The sequence below is a fragment of the Amphiura filiformis genome, chromosome 16 (assembly GCF_039555335.1).
Source record: "Amphiura filiformis chromosome 16, Afil_fr2py, whole genome shotgun sequence".
Lineage (NCBI taxonomy): Eukaryota > Metazoa > Echinodermata > Ophiuroidea > Amphilepidida > Amphiuridae > Amphiura > Amphiura filiformis.
The window spans coordinates 53,400,428-53,428,319 of record NC_092643.1 but is presented as its reverse complement, the minus strand read 5'-3'; the positions used below and the strand labels follow the sequence as shown (position 1 = coordinate 53,428,319).

The 27,892-nt window shown below is 34.9% G+C and overlaps 1 non-coding gene across 1 annotated transcript; it reads right to left on the bottom strand.

The window, feature by feature from the left end:
- Positions 1-23,809: 23,809 nt before the first annotated feature.
- Trnav-cac (transfer RNA valine (anticodon CAC)) lies at positions 23,810-23,882 on the bottom strand. The gene has a single exon. It is a non-coding gene; the product is annotated as a tRNA-Val (tRNA).
- Between the last annotated feature and the right edge of the window lie 4,010 nt (positions 23,883-27,892).

Sequence of the window (27,892 nt, the reverse complement as noted above, 5' to 3'; positions counted from 1 at the left end):
TATGTTTGTAGACAAGGTTTTACGGTACCAACATAAATGGACTACCATGTACAAATGAATGTGTTAGAATAACAAAAAAGACTCAAATATTTCACAACAAAAATGTATTATCTATTTAAAAATAAGATTCACAATAGTTGAGTAACCGAGATTGAAGCTAATTTATAAAGTAGCTTAAAACTAAAAGCAACAACTTAAAAGATTTTGTATATGCTGCAGGTACATCCAATTAGTTTAGTTTTACCGTATTCTTGTTCGCCTTACTCTCGCATTCTCTTAAAACATCTTATCTAATATTCAAAGCTATAAATATTAGGATCACGTTTTATGAGCGACGTTAATACATACAAGGGATATTATACATGATACTTTTGTTTTTGTTTCATTTGGCAAAAATACGTGCTTCATAGCGAGAAAACGGAAAGAGGTAACATTTTGAGAAAGTAGGTTGTAACATGTTCATGACAAACTGGGTCAGACCTTTTAGGTTCAAATAAATATATACTATTTGAAATGTTAATTTCCCTAAGGTAATCATAATCACGAGTTGATCAAAACATGATTCAAATAAAGTGAAGAAACAGGCACCTTTTGTATACACGTATTGTGGAAAGGCAAATAATTATTTCCCAACATTACGTGAGCAAGCACATAACCAAGCGATACAAAATGCATCAAATGCAGTTGAGTGCGTTTTAAAACGCCTTATCATGTATTTGATCAACGTTTTTCAGACTAAGAGCTCGATATATGATATTATTGTGTAATTGATTTAATTTTGCAAATATTTCGATGCTAGAATAAATATCAACGTAGCTCCTCAAGAATGTGTTTACTTTATTTAACACGTCACAAAATAAAGAGGCATTTCAGAAAAACAAAATTGACAATATCTATTAATAATTTTGTAACTTACCGGTTTGTAGACAAAAAATTGCTAATACAAAACATCTTTGAATATTGTTCATTGCAATGCACCCATTGCAGCCTTTTGCAAATATTTGAATTATTTACATGCATGTGATAGGTACTAGGTATTTACAAAGAACATTTTGTATAACCGAATGTACTTTCGTATATGAAAAAAAATTCTTTGTTCTTTGGCCTCTCTTTGATTGAGAAGCAAACTGCTTCTTTTTGTGTTTTTTCTCCAGGCTATTTCAATGTGTATTTGACTTTTGTTACGGTCACTAAAATAACCCAAGCCAAAATCACCTGATTGATTAGTGCAGTATGGCTGTTAATTAATTCACTATGCGTTATCATAAAAGAGTTAAACTTACAATTACTACAAATGTTTACTTTTACTATTGTTATCTAAGCCTGGAGATATTGACTGGCTGACTTTTTGATAAGATTCTGTTGATGGTCCCAGTTCTTGATCCGAGTTAATTCCGGTAATGTCAAAGATCCTGTCTACCCATTGGAAACCCCTGGTCTATCATAATGTTTGTCCAAGTCCTGATGTCACGGTTGTTTGATGTATATAGAATTGGCTTCATTATTATCTAAATGCAAACTATAGATGGCGCTATTTATCCTAAATCATATTTCTTTATTTGCAAAAGGTAGGTAATACTACCAAAAAGTACCATCAATACAGCTGGAATAGGTGAAACAAGCAACAAGGAAATTTTAAAAACATATTTTATCAAACAATAAAAGGATTTATTTGTAATAAAAGCTTGAAGGAGTAATTTCCAGTAACTAAATAGCGCCACCAATTTTGTCATTGATAGGCACATTTTATACCCGCAAAAGCTTTCAAAATGCTATGAAAGTGAATAATTTTGTAAAAGAGGGGAAATTAAAGTTGCGAATGACTCAAAATCACCTGTATACATTAGCATGATATCGCTTTTAGCTGTCTAAGCCTAAAATTTGGTTGTACATTATGTTTTGTTTGAAAAACTAAGAAATGATCCCATCAAACAACCGTGATGTAAAATACCGCAATTCGTTGGTGCAGATATTTCAGTCTGTCAGCTTTGAGTTGACAAGACAATCAAGCACTATTGACTTTCACTACCACCTTTGGCCAATTTTCTTCTCTCTAAGAACTGCAAAGCAAAGTTCTTCGCCCAACTAAGCTCAACTATGGTAACTTTTGTACCAGCACTGGCCAAAATAAGTTTTTTCTCTGGTTAATAAGTTTCCAGGACTTGTTACCATTCTAGAATATTATTATCATCACTATTTATGGCAGATTACAACATATTACATCATTTCAAAAAATAGCCCATTACCTCAACACAAACCTATCATAATTATTCACCTGTGTACATGGTTAAGTAATAGCGCCGCCACTTCATCATGTGGAAATCTTGATCATTCTAGTGGTTTACAATATGTATGATTGTTTACTAGCATTTTCCACTGAATTTTCAAAACATTCTATGTACAAACCAATAGAGATAAATATCAGAACAAGTGAAAATTTATACTTAATGACAAACTTTATAACCTTTAATATATATTATGGAATATATTTGGGGCACATAACACTTTTACATCGTAAAATCATTAAATTACGATGAACATGACTCGTGTATAGCAAATATGTTGTCGAATGTTTAATGGTTAACCGAATTTTTCGAATGACAACCTGTAATCAAATATAAAAGGTAATCAGTTGTCAAAACAATTGCTGTGAAACGAAAACATATGCACCATAGAGTCAGTGGTCTGTATGCGTACCTACAGATGCGTACCGTACTGCCCAAAGGTTTGTTACTCGAGCTTTTCTTAAAATGGGCGTGACATTACGGCCTGCTTTTCAACAATTATTTCATCGGATGCTAAGCTCCTGGGGCGTCACACACCTTTGTTAAGTTCCCCTCTTTCATTCTGAAAGGCTTTTAATCCAATTACAGGACGCGTGAAGTCTTTTTATATAATGTGATAATGGTCGCTTATATCTGAAGTGGCAATAGATGGGCGATGGTTTCATGTTTTGGTGACACGTAAAAGGTAAATCTACACATTATTGACATGTTGTATGTTGTCTGACACCTTTGACTTCCCTCGGGAACCTGATCATTTTAAAATCGGGAACAGATGCTTCACATATGGGTTGCATATTTTAGACGGAATGTCTCCAGGTGCTGCCCATACAAAACAGCAATTATACATGTCCATATATGTGTACCCGCCAGAACAATAACTGCTTCTTTGACGTACTACTAATTGCTAGTATTTAATACATAAATCATGCTCAATATTAATAATTGCCTACTGTATGTTTAATATGTATACCATGTTGTGCCAATTTTGATAAGATAACGTTATAAGTTTACTTTTACTGTCACAAAATAACTTCTCCCGGCAATTTATTTTTCCTCGCTATTTTCATAGATTACAATATAGCATCCGTAGTTACCATTCTCCCTGTTATTTGATAAACATTATATTTCTGTATATCAGAACTTTTAGCGCTTGACTGAGACCAGAATACTTGGTTCATTTGTGTAAAACATGTATGAAACTCGATGCGTCGGCCTTACTCCCAATTCAACGAAAATACAGGACTATTTTTAATTGAAATTCAGAAAATATATATCTTGTATTACCAAATGAAACATGGCTAAATCCTTTAGTTAGTTGTTATTGGCAATCAAAGTACAAATTTTAATAAATTTGAGGGGTGAGGATGCCCAAACAATACTAGTAACTAAGACTTGGCACAAGTTTAAGCATCGGCGGTGGAACCGGGAGAGGGGGGAGCAGGGGGCCAGTGGCCCCTCCACTTTTTTCGACCAGGGGGCCTGGTCCCCCACTTTAATCAAATCCATAATGTGTTGTGTGTCACATGTCTGGGTGAACATAAATAATCAATTCTCTATTGTAGATCCTGAAAAAAAGTGGACAAATTATGCACCAAATGGTTTCAATCGGACCTTCATTTTGCAAAATGTTCCAACTTCCCTGTTTATTGATAAACAAACCCCCATTTTCGCTTCTGTTTTGGACACCAACACTATGTTTAAAGCAATAATTTATACTGTAACAATACAAGTGAAAACTTGTCCACGAATGGCTTCAATTTGGACTTGCATTGTCAGGTATAACTAACTTTTCTGGATTTAAAAAAATGTCTTGTTTTGCCAAATGAAAAACAAAAACAAAATACATTCATGAAAGTTCATCTGTGTTGGTATAAATCATGATTTTGATTTAAACTTTTGATCCAAACACAAGGAAATAATTCCTACCTCGGAATTTTCAAAATACGTATTACGTTTTTTGATAGGTGAACACGTTACTTTCTTCAGCGTTTTCCGTCTCCGAGGGTGATTTTATTTTCAACCTTGGAATTTGCGAAATACGATTAGGAAATATGGACGATAAAAAGTCGTGGGTCTCTATTCTATTTGATATTTTGATTTCCGAATCATTTGACATGCGTGAGGCCATTACTATACATTTATGAGTGTTACGTTCAAGGTGATAAAACACTCAGTTTATGTCCCCCTTTTTCTGATTTAAGAAAGTTACTCATAGGTATAAAAACGCTATTGCATGTGTTGCTTTTCACATTCTGCATATTCGTGTTTAAATAAAACTACATTTATGACCGAAGGCCACAGCAATATGAATATAAGTATCCCCACCTTTAGTAAATCTTCTGAAAGCGGATAATACATTTTGATAATGTTTTTAAGGGGGTACTACTACTACACCCCTGGCCAATTTTGTGCCTATTTTTGCATGTTTCTCGAAAATTAAAGCACATTGGTGACGAGTAAGATATGTATATTATAGGGGCAAGGACTACAACTACTGTACTGAAATTTCAGCAACTCAAAGCAAATAGTTATTGATTTATCGATCAAATATTTGTTTTCCCTCATTTTTTACTGTAACTCCACAACTGCTGTCTTTGCTGAAATAAAATTTCCAGTGCAGTAGTTGTAGTCCTTGCCCCTATAATATACATATCTTACTTGTCCACAATGCGCTATAATTTTTGAGAAAAATGCAAAAATAGGCACAAAATTCGGCAGGGGTGTAGTACCCCCTTAAAGTTGCTAAACTCTGGTGTAAGATGACATATTGAAATTAATTCATAATAGTGCGTAGTCATGAAAATGCATGAAAGCAAGCATGTATCAACTGTCGATCTTGGCATAACAAAAATGATTTGCCGTCATTTGCACTATTAAATAGTATGCCTAGTAATGATGTGTCATGTTATCCCATTTGATATGGATATTCCTATCATACATAGTTATGATTGTTTTATACATTTTCCGTCAGCTTCCTTTACTCGCGTTAACTCAAAATGTAGAGTTATAGGGAACTTTACGGATAATCTCCTCCCGGGATACAATAGGATCAATCACGGTAATGCACTATATAAACCCAATATGATACAATACAAAAATAAGGTTAAATCTTTCAGGTTTAGTAACAAGGCAATATTCCATATTAATCATGCTCCTAAGGTAACTTGTTCCCCTTATTTAGTTCTTTTATGTTGGGAATGTTTATGTGCCACTTTGATATGTGTCCCTAAAGGGGTCTAGAATGAGGTATTTATCTGACACGTTTTTCCAGGTTATAATAGCTCTCTTATTTTTATTCAAGTAATGGATGAGTTTATATAGAGTGTAAAATGTCTATTGTTCCGTCACATCATATTTAGATGAAGAAACAGCGGGCATGTCTGCTTTCAACAGGATGTTCAAGTTAATACCGTATAATAAGTATATGTGTGTGGTGTAGAAAACTTTTTTTTTGACGAGTTGTCAGGAATAAGCCTTTATTATACATATTACGAAAACCACATATTATACATATTTAAATCATTAAATCACACATTTTCAGAACACAAAGATTATTGCATTACACTATATACAATATACAAGTATAAGAAATTAAGTTGAACAATTAGATATATTGCGAATTTGGAGTTCATTATCAAAAATTATAGAAAACTTAGATACTAAATGTGTCCAAAGTAGTTCGAGTCGTTCTGCCAGAAAGGCGTCTGTTAATCATATTTACTGATTAATATTACTATATATATTACCAATGAATACGTATATACATTTCCAAACCCTAACCCTAACCCTAACCTTAACCCTAATAGCCGGGACACCACGTATACAGTTGCTTAAACGGGATCCCTATTCAAATGTTAAGTACGGTAAAATAATTCGCGGCTGGGATGTAGGGTGAATGCATAATGATGTAAGAGATGTGTGAGGGGTTCTGTTTACTTGGCGTGCTTACTTACTGTGGTTACTTTACTGCGTTCAATAAAAACAACATGCTTCTGTTTCCTCCATAGATCGCAAACATTTATTCTGCGAAGATATTATTTTAGAAACTTTAATGTTAAAACATTATTATTGCATGTAATTATAATTATTATTAATCCAACTTTTTATCTTTAGAAGATAGTGACCAATGTGTTTTCACGTCACTACCATTCAGCAATCCAATGTACTTCTTTTTATATTGTACCTTTTATTTAAAAGCCTACAGCTTTATTCTCAGCACTGACATAATTGAATCAGGAACACGAAAAACAAGTAACATATGTACAAATGGTTTAACCTTACAAGGAGAAAACAAAGTTTCTTGATTCATCTTATCTGTATCAAACACCCCTGTGTGCGTTAGTTCAGTATCTGTGGCCTGGTGGCTGTTAAGATTTATTATAAATCTTATTTGTTCTACAATCTAGGTCAAAACTATCTCTCAGTCATTCAAACATAGCTATGTCAACAGCCGTTACATGACCAACCTTCAGTAAATTAAAAAAAGAATCAAGTTTGGTCCCATCGTATAAAGCAATTTCCTTTTGTCATATGCCAGGGGTTCTTTAAACTAATTGCGCCACTTCTTAATTTCCAAAATGTCAACACAAAAAATCAACAAATATAGTTAGCCCGCCTGGACATTTAAATGTCACATGGCTACAAGATGACGGTATTTACAAAGGCACACTATTGTTGCCGCGTGAATATTACCATAAATAGACCAAAGCCTTACGACAAGGAAGTGGCTTTAAAATGCTGTACGCAATTTGATAATGTATTGCCATGTTTGAGTTGATTGGAGAAAAATATAATCATATGGATTACGAATGCAATTTTATATGTTATATCCCATTGGACAAAACATTTCAAGCCTCTGAAGTAGACAAGTTGTAATGTGAAGAAATGGTGTCGAAGATAATTCACTATTTGACATTTTAAATAGTATATTACCTATTGTGATTGAAATTGCCATTACTTAATTGTCATATGTGATGCGATCAAGCAAAATCTGTCGGAACTCGGAAATATTGATTTTGAGATATAGCCAAACAAAAGCAATATTTCCTTATGTTTCCTATTGTTTTGGAAACTCTTTAATTGCTCATATCTTAAGACCTGGTTGTTAATTTCAATGGGGTTTTCTGCAAAATCCAGCGTTGTAATTGTTTTTTACTATTCTGTAAGAAACTGAACATTTATTATTGCCGAGTTGATCGCATCACATATTACATAGTATAATTTACGCTAAATGAGATATCATATTACGCTGAACAAATGTTATCATGTATCGAAACTTTCTGTATCCACTTCAGGTTAATTTGTCTCTGTTTTCCAATTCAGCAACATACCTTATGGATAGTGTATAGTTCAAGCTTTGTGATATTACATAATTTGTAATTATATATTTGATCCGTGTATAAATACGGCACCCAAAACTGAAAACTGAAAACTTCCATTTATAGTTACACAGTCATGAGGCAGCTATTTACTTCGTGTATAAATGAGGCAGCGACAGCAAACACTGCCGTGTATAGTTACACCCTTCTTGCACATATATGAGGAAATGTCATGTCTTCAGAGACTGCCCCAAAGGAGAATCTATTGCTTGGCAAATTGATAAGAGTGGTCTATTTCAGTAAGTGTTTATTATATAACAATTGAGAACAATATCAAGTTTTGGGAGGGTAATCATTAACTCAATTGGCTGATTTATACTGATTGCGCTAATAATAACTAGCAATTATTATAAAGCAAGACGTATTCTTACTAAAAAAGGGACCAAACGTTTACAAAAACATGTAGAAAATCATAATTATTTAGTGAATTATAAAAACACATTGAATGACGATAAACATTGTCTTGATATGATATTTTTGAGACGATTGTTTAACATTTTTGGCAGTTTGGCATGGTGGATCATAGCGCAGCTTTGAAAGACCAATTTAATTTACAACCTTACAAATCACAGTTGGTTGCTGAGAGTGATATACTTTTCTTAGCATTTACAATTTATTTAATAACCTATCGTCAAAATCCTACAGAGATATAGAGTACCCCTTTGGGGTAAAGCATCCTTAACATCTACTCGCAATGAATTGTCAGCTCTAAGGGAAACTTGGTTTGCTACGAGGTACTGTAGTTTACTCAATCACAAGACGCACCATGTCTGTCACTGTATGGCAACAATCGGAGTATATCCAATTTTACCTTGATGTGCGCTCGTTCCATTTACTTGCTCTATAGCAGACGAAAAACTCGGTTAGCCATTATATGGTAAACATTTGACGAGTAACACGTAAAGTAAAGTAAGATGCATTATAGATATATCAATTTAAACAGAGCAAAAATAAACTTCCAGTTTATTAAAGTGATGTACTCATATCTGTATGGAAAAAGACGTTTCTAACATATTTTTGTTATTGTTGTTGCTGCAGTTGAAAGGGCATTTCGTGATCCACAGCCTCAGAGCCTGAGATTTTTATATCACTGGAATACTCTGGCTACATAATGTTTATGTAGAAAATATTTCTTGCAGATTAATTCGTTTAGCAAAGATATCGCGAAATTTGAATTTCGTTCTGGTGCACCAGAACGAAATTACAACGTATTGTCTATGGAGCAGTGTAATACACATAATCATGCATAACTCGCAAACGCAAAATCGGAATCAACCGAAACTTTGGGAATATGCTTTTTTCGTGGATATGTACTGAAAAAATGTTATAAAAAGAGGATGCTAGGATCATGAAATACTCCTTTGATGTTGCAGTTGATTTTAAGTTCTTAATAATAACAAATATCTAAAAGACCTACATAATCCAGATAAACACATTCATTCGCAGGATTGTCACTGTTTATATTTCACTGGAATATTTAAAAAACATAGTTTGTGCATAACGTATAGATCGCACTTATGGAGTTACGGACCATGACGACTTATGCCGCAAAGTACATGTATATTATTAGACTATTTTGAGGATTCTTTTATACACTATCCAACATAACTATATGAAATAGTGACTGACTAAAAACATACTAAGGTGTATGGGAAGCAAAACATAAGGTTTTTGGGTGGATCAGATTAAAGACAAGATTCACCGTGTTAATGGTGTTTAACTTTGGGATGATACCGTGTGCAACTTATCGAACTCCCAAAAGATGAGATTTTTGTCGAGACCTTATCAGAGTGTACTTGACCTTTACATAGAAAATGTCAATTACTAGGAACGTGACTGATGTGTAGGTCGGTCTTAATACTTTGGTCGGTAAATTTGTATTGATGAAACACTAACAATCATCAAGATCAATGTAATTTTACCATTCGAATAGTGACCCTATTTAGGACCATATGTCACAACATTTTTTTAATACCAGACGTTTCAAGTATTTTTTGCCGTCTGTTCTGTTGATGAAACGTGTGAATTTTCACTCAACACCAAATATCTTGAAGGACCGAAATAGAAAATGAAAAACGTAGTGTGCGCAATCGATATGTCGAAATGTCAGAAGCTAGAAATCAAGGACAAGTATATCAAGAGCGCTTCATCTAGGTGATAAGCACGTCTGGGGTATCACCCATGGGGCAGGACTGTATCACGCCTTGGCGAGAAACCATCAAAGCATCAAGCCCCTATTGCGAAATGAGTCTGTATGACATTTAATTGGCACAGTGTTCTAGTTGTATGACACATTACACAACGGTATAATACATTAAATATTCTTTAACATATTTGTTTGGATGAGGCTTTGTCGACGACTTTGACTAATTCTCAATTTATGATATTATGGTTTTGCTGTGAAGCATGGTCTGTAATTACTGACTTAATCAACTGAGTCCTTCCTTACTGCTTCCTTGTCACTAGCTTGTCCGATTTCTTCAAATGCTTTTGCAATCTTACGCCGAACGGTGTGTCGGTTTCCGAATATATGACTTGTAATTTTCTTTTCTGATGAACTGATTAAAAAAGATGTTCTTTAAGATTGAAATTCAGGGTTATGCGTTATAATCACGTGGGTGAAATACTCATGGGTTAAAACTTGTTGAAAGTGACACATGTTTCACGCGTTATAAAATAGCCTCATAAAGTCTTTTTTTTCATTCCGCATGCATAAAGGTAATTCTGACACAGTTATATAGAGTCTATAAAACTCTGTCAATATGCATTCGTGTTTTAAATTAAAAAGACAATGTGAACAACAATAAACAAGCTGCCATTCAGTATGCGTTCAGGCGCCTACATTAAATTGACAAATGACGCAGTTTAACATTATATTTATCCTTGAAATGGCTTTGTGCGTTACATGGAATCCAGTATAGCGAAAAGAAGGGCAATGTCGATTTTGTAATCCAGTATAGCGAAAAGAAGGGCAATGTCGATTTGTACAAAGCTATAAGGTAAAGACTATTACATTTTTTGAATATATTCGCAACTAGATCACAAAGAAAGTAGGTTCTTCAGTACGAAAACAACACACTTTCCTTGGAAGTATCTAACTAACAATGTGACAATTTGCTCCAATTGCAAAATGTCTCGCTGTCCTTGAATTCAGAGACAAGTATTTTGAATTGAAAAGAAAGCGTATATCATTTTGTGACCCATATATGTCTGACTGTCATTGCAGTACTCCATCTTTTTAGAACCCTTTTGTAGTAAAGAACTTGTAACATATATAAATAGAGAACAAACTGACTACTCGTCAGGGTAAAGTTAATGTTAATTTGACTTAGAGGTGCACTTTCCAGAGAACAATGAATTTTTTTTCTTTACATTTTTTAGCACACATATACCTTTAAACAAAGCTTAGGTGGGGGATTTAAAAAAAAAAATCTCAATATATAATGTACAAAACACCGAACACATTCTTTTTATAATCAGTTTCATGGTATAATGCCGCAATGCGTATTTCTCGTTGTAACCTAGTCTTCTAGCTTTACATTATTTTATGCATTGTATCATCACGATTTTTTATCATCATAATTCTTATAACTTTGTTATTTGCACTATAACTACACAAACTAAGAGTATGATACTAAATAATATTGATGAGGTTTTTAAAATAATGCACAACGATGGGTGCACGACAGCGGCTAAAAACAATACCTTTATTCTCTAAATATTGTATGATGTGCGCACGCGTACATTTTGCTGATCGGCATTACACTCGCACTGCGTTCGGTCAAATCAGCAAAGTTAATTTAATTATACCGAGTTATCTGATAGATATTAATAATAATAATTATATTGAATGGCTTATTTTTCGTGTGATACAAGAATGTATTGCACTCGATAGAAAAATATTCTTGCATCACACTCAACGCCATTCAATATTATATAAATAATATATATAAATATTTAAAGTTAAAATCTTACAGCTTCAATGACAAGTCACATTTTCATATTCTCTGCATTTTCATTTTCTATGCTCCTAAGGTAACTTATCCTCCTTTTAAAGGGGTACCCGTTCGAGATGCTTTCCCAGAGTGATAAAAATTGTAGAGTGAGATAGTACGTTTTGTGTAATTCCCTGGCACGTTTTCTATGCTCTAATTTCTCTCTCATTTTATTCAAGTAATGGACGAGTTTTATGAATTGTGAAATATCTCACGTTCCTCCGCATTAGATGAAGAAACAGGGAGCATGTCGAAATGGCAAAAGCTAGAAATCAAGGGCAAGTATATCAAGAGCGCTTCATCTAGGTGATAGGCACGTCTGGGGTATCACCCATGGGGCAGGACTGTATCACGCCTTGGCGAGAAACAATCAGAGCATCAACCCCCTATTGCGAAATGAGTCTGTATGACATTTAATTGGCACAGTGTTCAAGTGGTATGACATATTAGACAACGGAATATGAATTAGATATTCTTATATCATCATCGCTGTAATAATACGTATGCAGTTAAAATTCAAATAAAAACTCTTACCATTATAATAGATCAAGCGTGTGATTTATGTCTTCTTCTTCTTCTTCTTCTTCTTCTTCTTCTTCTTCTTCTTCTTCTTCTTCTTCTTCTTCTTCTTCTTCTTCTTCTTTCACCTAACACTAACAATGTTGTGTAAATATATTGATATGAATGAGCTATGGTGATATAACTTTACAGTATTTATTACAAAGTGGGTATGTACATTATAATTCAATAATCTTCGAACTGTCCCTAAATCACAATAGCAAATATTTGGATATCAGATTGTATTCGATAGTTTCTTGAAGGCATTAATATTTATATTGAATAATACGTCGTATTGCTTGTACTGTTTCCTTACATTGTAAAGAAATACCGCTACATTCGTGAGATGATAATTATTATTTGAACACTTGATTTGATTATTCCTTTCATATACACGCTTTTCAGAGAGGCAAAAATGTTTGCACTTTAGAATCAAAAATGAGCTTTGACTGTAACAGCGTAGATGTATATATATCGAGAAAAAAAACAGGTCGTTCACAGCTCCTTTAAACCAAATTTTCGGTTGGGATAATTTGCGTTTTCGGTTTTAAAAGTATACAAAATGATATACGAGGGTCAGCAAACAAATGCCTTCTTCTCTGTTCAAGGTCCGCAAATATGACGACCTTGTAAGCGAAGGACGAGGTAATTGAGTTTAACTCAACAAATTTGTCACACTTCTAGTTCTAAGTGTAAATGCCTTGAAATGGTAATATGAAACTTGGTGCGCATATAGAGAGAACTTTGTTTTAGGCCAAAATATAGGATTTATCTATAAAAAAAAAAAAAAAGAATAAGGAAAATCAGTCGTTTCGCTGACAAATTTGCTAAATAAAAAACAAAGAACTTATAAAAAAATGATCAAAGCAAGGAAACAAATATACCGTATTGGGTTAAAATTCTAATTTTAAAAGTTATGCCTGCATTCTTATGAGACATTTATTATTTGACATTATGTATCTCTTCTCGGTGAGTTTTCAAAGAAGAACATATAATAAAACTAGTAGGCTATGTTTACTGGGTGTGTAGAATATTACAATTATGAAATTGTTGCCTTTTGTTTTAAGCTAGTCTATAAATTAGCTTTTACAAAAGTATAATGGTTTCTGTTACTAAAGGCAGTCAATTGTACCGTCAATATTGTATTATTCGTAAAACTGAATAATACAGGTACCTGGCACAGTTTCCGTTTCGAAAGAAAACCGACGTTGTTCAAATTTTAAGATAAAGTTTTAAATCTTTGAATTAAAATGAAAAATATTCTTGTATCACACTCAACGCCATTCAATATTATATAAATACATTAATATATATATAACTATATATTTAAAGTTAAAATCTTACAGCTTCAGTGGCAAGGCACATTTTCATATTATAACTATGATCCTAAGGTAACTTGTCCCCCTTATATGCCCGTTCGATATGCTTTCCCAGAGTGATAAATATTGTAGAGTGAGGTAGTACGTTTTGTGTGTTTCTCTGGCACGTTTTCTATGCTCTTATTTCTCTCTTATTTTATTCAAGTAATGGACGAGTTTTATGAATTGTGAAATATCTCACGTTCCTTCATTCGATATAATTAGATGAAGACAGAGTGGGTATGTCGAAATGGCAAAAGCTAGAAATCAAGGACAAGTATTTCAAGAGCGTTTCATCTAGGTGATATAGGTACCTACCACAGTTTCCGTTTCGGAATAAAACCGACGTTGTTCAAGTTTTACATCTTTGAATTAAAATGATATTATATTGAGTGTTTTGTTTTGTTTGTGTTTTTTTTTGTTAGTGGAACACGTTAATTTCTCCAGCATAACCCATTTACTGTGTATCGGTATTTACGTCAATCTACGAGGCTGAAGTAAACACACTTTTCAACTTGAATGTTGCTAATTACGCGAGACAGGTAAAAGAATACTGTGGAAATATTATCGGTATAAATATGACAAGCGCGAAAGATAAAAAGCGTGGGTTGCTATTTGATATTTTAATTTCCGCATCATTAGACATGCGTGGGTCCATTATTATATAATATTGAGTGTTGCGTTCAAGGTTATAACACAATCAGCAAATTTTAGGGCCCTTTTTCTGCTTTAGGCCCATTCCATGTCAACTCCAGGGATGTGCACCGCAGCACCTCTTCAATTTTTTTTCTTTTTTCTGTGTGGTGGTAGATATTGATGAGAAAGTAAAATCCCGAAAATTTGAGCTTCATACTCCATTTCGTTTTCCCGTGGCATCAATTTGAAATTTAGAGGGATCAGCGTAAAAAATGTGTCGCAACGCGAAAGACGATGTTTGGAGGTCCATGAATGTATAAAGGGAACCATTTACAACTTTGAAAAGTATGTATCCTGGGGTACTTATTTGTGTAAAATTCAAATCTGGCATCAGAAAACTTGTAACTCCTTTACTTTAAATGATATAGGGCCCTCAAAATGCAACTTCGTCCATCCGGGACCAACTTTAGGGGGTCAAAACTCCAAAAGTAAAAATAAATTTACTGTCCATTTTTTTGCTAGTCAGAGCCCTTTGGTAGGACATTACTCTTAACCAATATTGAGCCTATTAGAATATTTTAGCTGAGATATTACCCATGCAAAACCCCAATTGTACATTTTTTGTACATTTTGACCCCCTGAAAACCAATGTCAGGCATTTTGATCCACCATCAACTTCAGGTATGTTGAAAATATGTCCTTGGACAGCATTTCTGAGAGATATTGGCTTTGGGACTCGATGGCTTCAACACATCAGTAAGGTTTGCATTCTCCATAGAGTTGTACATAAGTCATTATACATGCGAAATCAAAAATATTGATTCATTATAGTGCGTAGTCATGATTATGTATTAATGCAAACATGCATCAACTGTCGATCTTCGCAAAAGAAAAAAATGGCTTGCCGACAATTGCACAGTAGTATGCCTTGAAATAATGCGTCAGGTTCCTCCCTTTCATACGGATATTCCTATCATACCAGATTATGAGTTTCCGACATCTTCCTCATTTACTCGTGTTGACTCAAAATTTAAGGTTACAGGGAACTTCGCGGATAATCTCCTCCCGGGATACAGTGGGATCAATCACAGTAATGCACTGACATCAACCCAATATGATACAATACAAAAATAAGGTTAAATCTTTCAGGTTTAGTAACAAGGCAATATTCCATATTAACCATGCTCCTAAGGTAACTTGTTCCCCTTATTTTAGTGCTTTTATGTTGGGGATGTTTATATGGCACTTTGATATGTGTCCCTAGAGGGGTCAATGTTCTAGAATGAGGTATTTATCTGACACGTTTTTCCAGGCTCTAGTACATCTCTTATTTTTATTCAAGTAATGGATGAGTTCTATAGAGTGTAAAATGTCTAATGTTCCGTCACATCTGATATATTTATTAGATGAAGAAATAGTGGGTATATTATGTTTGCTTTCAATAGTATGCTCAAGTTAGTACAGCGTAGGTATATGGGTGTGGTATAGAAAATTCAGATTCAACCAATACTTAATTTGCCCAAAGTGGTTCACAAAATATAACGAACCTTCCGTTTACGTAAAAAACAGAACGGAAGTCTATTGCATTTACAATTTATTCCGTTCCGATGGCGCATAATACCGCTATTAAGAAGGCTTATTGAATACTGCTAGTGTGTAATTTTGATCATATTCAGAGCAACATTTGAAGCTAAATTAAACAGGCGATCAAGGTGTCAAGAAACATGCGAAATATAACATACTTCATAGCACTTTCAAGCAAATTGTTTTTCAACCATTTAATATCGTTCTCATTTCTAGAGCTTTGAAAACGCCATCGTGGGTCCTAAAAAACCTGTGGGTCTTAAAGTTTTACACCATTCCTTGGAGGCAAAAACATCATTGAGAAAACAATGATAGATAAAGGTACACCAGCGCGGTCATATGATTACACGTTGACCGTCTTGTAGATCCTAGGTGACGAATTTGTCAGGTGTTTTCCCAAATAAAAAAAGTAGTTGCCCGTACGTTTGATTAGTCTTTGAATGTGAATTCATAATGAAGAAATAATGAGCGCTGTGACAATAATACTTAGAACTTTACTTTGATAGATCTATAATGCATCTTACTTTATTTTGCGCGTTCCTCGTTAAATTGATAACATACAGGGTGGACCAAAAACAACTTTACCCAATTTAAAAGGTTCCTATCTCAAAATTGAAAGTCTGCTTCAAATTGTTTTCACATATTTGTAAAGAACATCTTCTTAAGAGAATTTGGTGAAAAAACTATTCAAAAATGTATTAAATTAAAAACGTGACGCTAGTTTGAAGTTTTAAATCAAAGGGTCAAAATTAACTTTGTCCACGCGAAGGCCTACTACAATCCGCGAAATTAATAGTTGGCACACTTGCACTAAACTTGCTCGAATTCTTACTTTCACCAGAAAATATTGCCATATCACGCCAATCCTAAAGGAACTGCATTGGCTTCCTGTCACACAAAGAATTGTTTTTAAACTTATGTTGATTGTATATAAATGTATTAATGATATTGCTCCGTTATATTTATCTGAACTCCTTTTACATTATGTTCCCACCCGTACGCTTCGATCTGGAAACATGCAACTTCTTCAAGAAAGAAAATCCAACCGCACATGGGGTGACAGATCATTTGCAATCGCAGCTCCACGTCTATGGAATGAACTGCCTATTTATATCAGAACTGCTAAAAATGTAACTGTGTTTAAAAAGTTGTTAAAACTCATCTTATGTCAGAGACATTCTGTAATTCTTAAGTTATGTTTCTTAATTTAGTTCCAGTTTTCTTTGTCTTGTTAGTTTTTGTTTGTTTGTTTTGTTTTAGTGCCTTGAGCGCTCTTAATTGAGTGGATATGTGCCTTGTCGCTATTATTATTATTATTATTATTATTATTATTATTATTATTATTATTATTATTATTATTAAACAATGGAAATGCGTGCCCTATTAAGGGTGCACACCAGTAAATAGCTCCCATTGACTTTCTGTACAAACAGGGTCCAGAAAAACGTCATTTTCTTGACTCCAGAGCGACTCAGTTCTTCAAAACTTACTTTTTCTGCAAGTCGAAGGTCAGAGGAAGTCATCTATTGTAGAAATGTAACACATTTTGAAAGTTTAGCCAAATTGAATTGGATTTAATTCAGTCATCTTGCACGTTTCCTCGTTTAAAACACTGATTTTCTCCTCACAGGGTGTAGGAGGCTTGTATTTACTGGTGTGCACTCTTAAAATTGGGGAGGCGAGGAAAACATGCATGCAATATATGTGTAGTAGAGACTCCCCCCTATATCTCACCCTTCCCCACTCCCCATCATTCAATGTTGGAGGGTCTCACGGACCTGTTGACAACATGGCTTGGTCCAACATTGAATTGGGGGAGCGGGGGCAGATATATACCAAAAGACAGGCAAACTGTGCCAACCTTTTTTTCCTGGGTTGACTAGCTGTCGCGTCGCATCACTTGCAATACCGAGTTCGATAGAGAATGAGAACCACTCAGTATACGCAAAAATTTGTTCAGCAATTTTATATAACACAACCAAATAAGTCAAACATAAATAATTTAAATTTCAAGCTACGATATTTCGTCATGATATGCAGCTTTCATGCTACAAAGATATAAAAACAATTCTCTTCAAATATCATGCGCAAAAGCAATTGTAACCTCAGACCTCATTTTTGTCATTTTTTGTCAAATGTTATCTACAAGAAAGTTTGCACTTTTTGCGTTCGTGGTATGTTCGGCCGGCAAATTGTTGCGTCGACAACTGACTCTGGGGTTAGCTGCAAGTTCCCTTTGAACCGTTGCAATACGGTCAGTTCTTGGACGTCCGCTCCATGCTTAGCATCAATTCATCACACTTCCGAGGTTGTGAAAGTTGTTCATGTGTAGAGTTATGGTAGGTTTTGGCGGGACTCTTACGTTCGGGAAACGAATCCGAAATTGACGTTGCACTTCCAAAAAGCTTTCTGTTCTTAAGTATACCTCTGCCATAAAAGTCCTCTCTTGTGTTGTGAACACCTTGCAAACCTGTTTAGAAATAGGCCACGCAGTCTCAAAATGCACGAAGACCTATTTAAAATTCAAAACTTGCGCCAGATGAAACCTTTGTAATTGTGTAATTGTTGGTCAATGACAGGAGTGAAGTTCGAGTACATGATAAGTAAATGGGGTTTAAAATCGATTGTATTTTTTTCATGCATATAAAACAATCATCACTTTTCAAAGACAAGTCAAACGTGTTTACTAATTACATGTATGCCTAACGCATATGTATGCCTTACTCTTAGCAATCGGACAAATCCCACTGAATTACGTGTGGACAAACTGATTTTTAACCTTCGGACGTAAAACTAGCACCATTTTGTTAATTTAGCTTATTTTGCTTTCATTTCATTACCACATACTCTTAGAAAGATATACATTTAGAATATGTAACATTATCATGAATAGCTCTTCTATAATTTGAGCAACCACTCTCTGAAATTGGGCAAAGTTATTTTTGGCCCACACTGTATAATGCCTAACCGAGTTTTCCGTCTACTATTGAACAAATAACTGGAACGAGCGCGCGTCAAGGTAAAATTGAATATTCTCCGATTGTTGCTATACAGTAACAGACATGGTGCGTCTTGTGATTGAGCAAACTACAGTAGTACCTCGTAGCAAACCAAGTTTCCCTTGGAACTGACAATTCATTTCAAGTAGATGTTAAGGATGCTCTACCCCAAAGGGATACTTTATATCTCTGTGGGATTTTGACGATGTAGGTTATTAAATAAGTTGTAGATGCTAAGAAAAGTATATCTATATTTATGTGTAATTTTGATATTGTGCAATATTTTATATGTATATGTGTCTTTTTGCTGGCAAATAAAATGATATGATATGATATGATATATCACTCTTTGCAACCAACTGTGCTTTGTAAGGTTATACATTAATTGGGTTTCAAAGCTGTGCTATTACCTCTGTCAACGTTATTACGCGTAAATGATCCATCACGCAAAATTGCAAAAGTGTTACGCAATAGTTTGGAAAAAAAGTCATATTAAGACAAGCATGTTTATCCTCATTCAGTGCATTTTTATATCAAATTACAAAAAAATCCACCTAATTGTGATTTGTTGAATTGTGAAGTTTTCGTAAACGTTTGGCCTTTTCTATCTTCAGTTTTTATTAGCAAGAACACTTCTTACTTTGTAATATTTAGTTATTATTATCACAATCAGTATAAACTAGCCGATTGAGTTAATGATTAGCCTCGCAAAACTTGATATTGGTATCAATTGTTATAGAATAAACACTTATTGAGATAGGTCACTTTTATCAATTTGCCAAGTATAAATAGATTCTCCTTTGGGACAGTCTCTGAAGACATGACATTTCCCCATATGTGTGCAAGAAGGGTGTAACTATACACGGCAGTGTTTGCTGTGGCTGCCTCATTTATACGCGATGCAAATAGCTGCCTCATGTGTAACTATAAACGGAAGTTTTCAGTTTTCAGTTTTGGCTGCCGTATTTATACACGGATCGAATATATAATTGAATATATGAATACAAAACCCACCCAAGTCCATACGCTGGCCAAATTGAGTCAAGCATGAGAAATTGTTGCTATACATAGGCCTGTCATATGTATGAAAGAACAACTCAAATTCATCATCTGTGTCTATTGAGCATGTGAGAAATAGCATCTATGAAAGAACCACCCAATTCCGTGATTTGAGTCTTGTAACACATTGATTGAAATCCAGTATGTATAAAAGTCCACTTGTAACACATTCATTGCTGGAGAGTGACTTTTGAAAAATAAATGGGTTTAATAAAGGAACGTGTGTGGTTTATATTACATGGCAGAATGCTTATCAACATTATACATACCTGTGTGCTTTATTTTGTATTATATTACTAGTGGTAATCTCATTCCAACATTGTTGTCTTTGTATATGATTCAAAAAACCACCCAAGTCCAAAATTTAAAATGAACCCTACAAAGTCCCTGAAATGCTAATCGTCATACTTTATACAGTTTAATCAACTCATTTGCACGTAAAACTTACCATATTGACCAGGTAAATCTAACTTAAGGAATTAAAATGATACACAGGTTTTTCTCTCAAAATCACTTCCCATGGACTTGGGTGGGTTTTGTATTCATGTATTCAATTACAAATATGTAATATCACAAAGCTTGAATTATAGTAAACTATCCAAAAGGTATATTACAGAATTTGACAAATTGACCTGAAGTAGATACAAAAGAATTTTGATATCTCATTAAGCGTAAATTATACTGTGTAATTTGACGAAGCAATGGTCATTTCAATCACAATAGGTAATATAATATTTAAAATGTCAAATAGTGAATTATCTTCGAAACCATTTCATCTTCACGTTACAACTTGACCGCCTAGAGATGATGCATTTATCATTGAATTGTTTGGATCAACGGGATATAATATGAAACTGCTTTCGTAATCCATATGATTCTATTTCCCTCCAATTAACTCAGCATTATCAAATTGCGTACAGCATTTTAAAATCACTGCTTTGCCGTAAGGTTTTCGTCTAATTATGGACAACAAAAATCTGTATTATTTTGTCAGAGATTGTTAGGTGATGTTGATATTCACACGGCAACTATCGCGTGCCTTTGTAAATACGGTCATCCTGTAGCCATGTGACATTTAAATGTCCAAGCGGGCTAACTATATTTGTTGATTTTTTGTGTTGACCTTTTGGAAGCTAAGGAGTGGCGCAATTAGTTGAAAGAATCCCTGGCATATGACACGAAGGTTTCTAAAAGGAAATTGCTTTATACGATGTGACCAAACTTGAATCTTTTTTAATGTACTGAAAGTTTGGTCATGTAACGGCTGTTGACATAGCTATGTTTGAATGACTGAGAGATTTTGACCTAGATTGTAGAACAAATAAGATTTATAATAAATCTTAACAGCCACCAATGAGTCCTAAGCCACAGATTCTGAACTACCGTAGTAAGCATGGTAAGAATAAGTTGAGTAGTTTTCGGCATTGGGTGGATCAGATTCAAGACAGAGAAAAGGTTCACTGACGAGTGACAAGATTTTATTTGTGGCGTGTATCTTTGGGATGATACCCTGTAGAACTCCCAAATGATGAGATTTTTGTCGAGACCTAATCAGAGTGTACTTGACTTTTACATTGAAAATACATGTCAATTACTATGAACGTGCTTGATGTGTACATTGATCTTAGTACTCTAGGTCAGTAAATCTTTATTGGTGAAACGCTGAAACATCATGACCAATGTAATTTTACCATTCGAAAGGAGACCATGTTAGGGTCATATATCACAATATGTGACCCATCACTTCAAAAGCAACCACTTGGCTTCAGAAATGAAAATGGAGATTTAAAACTAGGATGATCTGCTGTTTTTAGCTTTAAAATGACACCTTACTTGTTGAAATCAGATTTAGTAAAAATGTTTTATGAAGCAAAAGAAGCTCAAATTTGTTTTAATTTTCTTTATATTTTCTCATCTTCTTTAATTGTTATCTGCCAATGAAGCTAGCCATGAAGTGGTTGGTTTTGATGCGACGGGTCACATATTTTTAATGCAGACGTCTCAAGTAATTTGGCCCTTGTTCTGTTGGTGAAACATGTTGCCCGCAAAGTGCGAATTTTTACTCGACACCAAATATCTTGAGGGACTAAAATAGAAAGTGAAAAACGTAGTGTGCGCAATCAATATATCAAAATGTCAAAAGCTAGAAATCAAGGACAAGTATATCAAGAGCGTTTGATCTAGGTGAATAGCACGTCTGAGGTATTACCCATTGGGCAGGACTGCATCACGCCTCGGCAAGAAACAATAAAACCATCAAGTCCCTATCGCAAAATAAGTGTGTATGACATTTAATTGGCACAGTGTTCTAGTGGTATACATATTACACAATTGCTATAAGGTATGCAGTTAAAAGACAAAGAAAAACTCTTGCCATTGTAATGGATCAAACGACCAAGCGTATGGTTATGAATTGTGTTAAAGATGTTTGTTGACATTGCAATTTTATCAAATGCTTGAGCGCTTCTTAACTAGAATGTAGATTTTTCTTTCCACTATTCTATTTTCGTTCTTCCGTAGACATGGTAGATGTCGGATAAATATAAGATTGGTAAATGACAATGCACAACATATACGCGAAGGCCAATGGTTGTTCTGTAAGATTGAAATTCATGTTTACGCGTTGTAATCACGTGGGGTGTAATACTCATGGGTTGCAACCTGTTGAAAATAACACATGTTTCACGCGTTATAGAAAAAACTAATCTCATTACGGTGTCTGATTCCGTATGCACAAAGGTACTTCTGACATTTTGCGGGACACATTTATATAATTGAAGGCTCTATCAAACACAAGTCTGCCAATGTCGATTCGAACATTCGTTTAATTAAAAAGACGAAGTGAACAGAAATAAATAAGCATGCTTCTCTTAAATTAAATGACAAATGGCGTAATTAGCATTATTATTTTATCCTTGGAATGACTTTCTACATTAAATGGAATCCAGTATAGCTATATATAACAAGGGCAATGTCGGTTTTAACATGGCTAAGGTCCACATTATCTACTGCTGTTCCCGAATATTTAGATCATAAGGAAAACAGCACACAAAGTTTTTCTAAAACAACACACTTTCAATCCAATTTTAAGTATACCTTTAGGCAGAGTTAGGTCGGGTTTTTTTTTACTCATCAGTGCAGCGAAATATAAGTGTGGGGATCATGTATTAGTACAAAATACCAACACGTTCCTTTTATAATCAGTTTCATGGTATAATACGTGTTTCTTGGCGTAACAGGCTCCTAGCTTTATCCAGCGCATGTTGTTTTGTATCAATATATTTTTTTTTGTTTATACAAATAGGAATTACTATTCTGTCCTGTTACAAGTAGGTTTTTACCCTGTCAATTACTCATGTTGAAACTGATAATAATCACATTGAATACATCCATTGTTAACAGAAAAAAAATTAAACCTATCGTCCTTGTATTATGAAATCCCGTATGAAACACACGGAACACAGCTCCATCGCGGCAATACATAGCCTACAAAACGAAGCCTCATAATACATCAATCATTTATTTTACACCAGACTAATTTTGTTCTTCGTTGGCCTTGATGCATCACGGATTTCCATACTATGCTCCTAAGGTAGCTTCTTGTCTCTTTTTTGGAATGTTTTCATGCCAGTTTGCCTAGAGGGGTCAATGTTCTGGAGTGAGGTAGCACTGTATTTCTCTGGCACGTTTTTCTATGCTCTAATATCCCTCTTATTTTATTCAAGCAATGGAAGAGTTTTATGGATTATGAAATAGCTCACGTTCCGTCACATTCAATCTAATGAGATGAAGAAAAAGCGTAAGCATTTTCAACAAGATGTTCTAGTTAATAGCGCTCAAGTCGTAAGTTAAAAAGTTCAATCCTTCCCAATCCTTTCGGCACATTGGGCGGCGCCTATCTCCGTTTCATAACCCTATGCCACATGTCTGCAAACAGAAAAGCTACAGCCTTTGGTATGGCCCGGCCGGGATTCGAACCCGCGACCTCCCGATCGTGAGGCGGACGCTCTAACCACTAGGCCACCACGCCGGTAAGTCGTAAGTGTGGTATAAAAAACTCTCAGATTCAACAGGTGTTAAATTTATCCAAAGCAGTTCAGTTTAAACTTGAATAAAATTACGAGCAATTCTTTTATATAAACTCATTCATTTGGTTTTAATGGTAGACCTTTAAGCTAATTTTTTGAGAAAATGTCAGTTACGAAAAAATTATACCAATATCTCATCACACCAAAGATGAGAACTGGAACAGATCAGGGAGGTTTCCAGGCACGTCGCTACACCAGTGCTAGTGCATGGATCACTACAAAGTTACACGTGCGTTTGTTACATATAGTAAACCATGTTTGACACCACAGACTGTTTCTCTTTAATTTTTTGACCGTACGCAAGGTTACGCACGGTTTTGTCAATTTAATGACAATTCGACTAACTAGCCCTGCGGGGCTCTTCTAAGTTGAATCCGCCTCACAAGCAAGTTTTTACGATGGTTAAAGTAAGTTATTGGTGATGGTCTGTCTCTAAGTATGGCATGGGTGACGGGATGTCTGTAACGGAATTGGGATTTCACTTCAGAGGAGAGCACGTCACACATTTTATACTTAAAGGCAGCCCGTCACTCATTTCATATATTACCGTTTTAATATTTGCGCCTCAATTTCCGTCTTTTTTCAGGCTTTGCCCTATCGAGTGCTAATTGACAGTTTAAGCCTGGTCGATGTTAAACCACAGTTTAAGTGGACCTTCGAAGCAACCTTGAACAATATTGTTTTGAGCGCTATTGTTTTATCGGTTACTTTTCTTTTGATCGTTGTCACTTCATTATTGTGGAATTATTATTGTGGCATGTTACAACTCGAGCCACGTGAAGGCGATTCAAGGATATATTAATGATTAGCCTTTTTTTGCTAATAACTTTTTTGAGTTTTAGCCACACCAATTATAATTAATATTTCGTTAAACATAATCGGAAGTCTGTAATAGTATTCGAAATTAATCTTTCTAATGCCGCATAAGCTATCAAAATAAGTGACAGGCAAAGAAAAACATCAATTCTAGAAACAACCAAATGTCAGGTTTTCGTAGTGGAAAAGATGAAAGCAACGCAAATTTTCTACTTTAAGAACATCATAAAAATACCAAATACACGGTACCTTAAAATACATGTACCCTTGGAATCCAGAATTAAAGGTCGAAGTGCCCAAGACAGACCCACGAAAAGATGGCTGAATAATATCAAAGGTAGCTGCCAGGAGTAATATTATCAATATATGAGGCAAGAGATTGGCGGATAGGAGATGCATGCACTTGGAATGAAGCTGTTGCTAGCTCCTAGGATACTAACGGATCGCAAGAGAGGAAGAAAGCAATAAGTTCAAGTGCTAGTGATTCCGCATACACCGGTACTAACAAAGGTGACTGAATATTGCTAGTTGCAATTTTGATCATATTCATAGTAATATTTGACCAAGGGTTGATGTTAGATGATAAAGACACACTAGCGCGGACATTATGAATGCGAGTTACCCGTCTTGTAGAACCTCGTTGAAGAATTTGCCAATTGTTTTACCAAATTAAGAGGTACGTTTCACATGTCTTTAAATGTTAATGAGTTAGAAATATTATCAATATGTGAGGCAAGAGATTGGCGGATAGGAGATGCATGCACTTGGATTTCTCTAATGAAGCTGTTGCTAGCTCCTAGGATACTAACGGATCGCAAGAGAGGAAGAAAGCAATAAGTTCAAGTGCTAGTGATTCCGCATACACCGGTACTAACAAAGGTGACTGAATATTGCTAGTTGCAATTTTGATCATATTCATAGTAATATTTGACCAAGGGTTGATGTTAGATGATAAAGACACACTAGCGCGGACATTATGATTGCGAGTAACCCGTCTTGTAGAACCCCGTTGAAGAATTTGCCAATTGTTTTACCAAATGAAAAGTAATTTTATTCGATAAATGTTTGACACGTCTTCAAATGTTAATGATTAATGGACAATTATGGGTTAATAACTTTTAACTTAAGTTTGAATATTCATCATCAACTGTAGCACAAACTTTCAACGGTTACATATTTCACCATCTGACGTGAATGCATCACTTTAATAAACTGGTAAAGGCCAATTGATTATATTTTTTAAAATATTTTAATCTGTGCCCTAGTTAAATCCATAGATCTTTGATTGTACTTTATTTTGCGGGTTCCTCGTCAAATTGGTAACAAATAATGCCTAACCGAATTTGCTGTCTGCTATTGAGAATGTAACTAGAACAAGCGCGCGTCAAAGTAAAATTGGATATATTCCTGATTGTTATCATACAGTGGCAGACATGGAGCGACGTGTGATTGAGCAAACTACATAATAACAATCGAAGTTTGCCTTGGAGCCGACAATTCTTTGCAAGTAGATTATACGGATGCTTTACCCTAAAGGGGGTACTTTATATCTCTGAGGGATTTTGACGATGTAGGTTATTAAGTAGATTGTAAATGCTAAGAAAAGTGTATCACTCTCAGCAACCAACTATGTTTTATAAGGCTGTAAATGTGTTTCAAATCTGTGCTATTACCTCTGTCAACTTTCTTACGTGTTAATTATCCACTATGCCATATGCTAGAAACTATTGCACAAACGTTAAAATCAAATAATCAAAGCAAGATAATCAAGATAGGGCACGGTGGCTCAGTGGTTACGGCCTTGGACTCATAATCCGAGAGCTTGCTCGACGTGCGTGGGTTCGATTCCCCGTCCCACCACCATGTTGCGCCCTTGGGCAAGGCGCTTTGCCTCGCTTGCCTCACCCCACCCAGGTGCAATGGGAAGCTGTTAGGGGTAGTCACAGTCGTTGTACTGATGGACCCTGCGCCACCTGCAAACGTGGTTCCGACATATTCTAATGACGGCGGAATAAATGTAAAGCGCTTTGAGGCTGTTTACGGCATAAAGCGCTATATAAACATCTACATTTATTATTTTATTTTACATTTTTAATCATGTTTATCCTCATTTGATGCATTTTTATATCACAAAATCAACTAACATGTGATTTGTTACAAGTTTTTGTAAATAGCTTTTTTTATTATCTGCAATTCTTATTCACACGGTTGGACTATATCATATACTCGTATACGTGAGCGTTCCGTATAAAAAGTAGAAAACAGGTAATATAGTTCGGTGGTAAAGCAATAAGGTATGTTGGTTTTGCCAGTTCTACTGTTTGTCTTTATTATTGTTCTATGTGTGGTACAAATGTGACTCCGAGGGGTGTATAATTGTCACCCTTTGGGCAATTCGAGATATTTAAAGTCAGAGTTGATACAGGGGTCAAAATTAAAAACTGGTACAATTTTTCCAAACCTATGCTCAATTATTCCTCTCGTCATATGATTCAGAAAAAAATATAGTTTGACATATCTACAACTTATCGTTGTGGAGTTTTTAGCAAAAGAATCAAGGGTTAAATAGGAGACCCCACATGGGTTAAAGTAGACAAATGTTCAAATGTTGATGAAAATGGGCTCAATGGTTCTTTCTCTGATATATAATAGTTTGGAACACCTAGAATGACTTCTTGCCTAGGTAACACAGTAAAATAGGTCATTGCCAATTGAGCTGATACAGGTATTATAACTATTCATGATAATTTGAAACCAATTTCATCAAAATTGGAGCATTTGATCTATTTGACCCTTGTTGGTTTTCAAATTTAACCTATTACGTTTTGCCTTATATCTCTGTGATGAGAAGTCGGCGATAGATCAAACTTTGGGGGTTTATTTTACAAAAATATGTAAATTTGAACTTTGCCCCCTGTATAAACTTTGACCTTGGAAATCTTGATAATTGACAATTTTGTATGTAATCATTATGCAATTAATTTGTTTTTCATTCCACACACCACAAAATATAGTAATTTGCCTTTTGTCCTGTAGGGGAAACGTGTTAGATGCAGAGCGTGAATTTGCACTGGACATCAAATATTTCGACAGACCAAAATGGAAAGTGAAAATCGGTGTGTGCGCATGTGCCGAA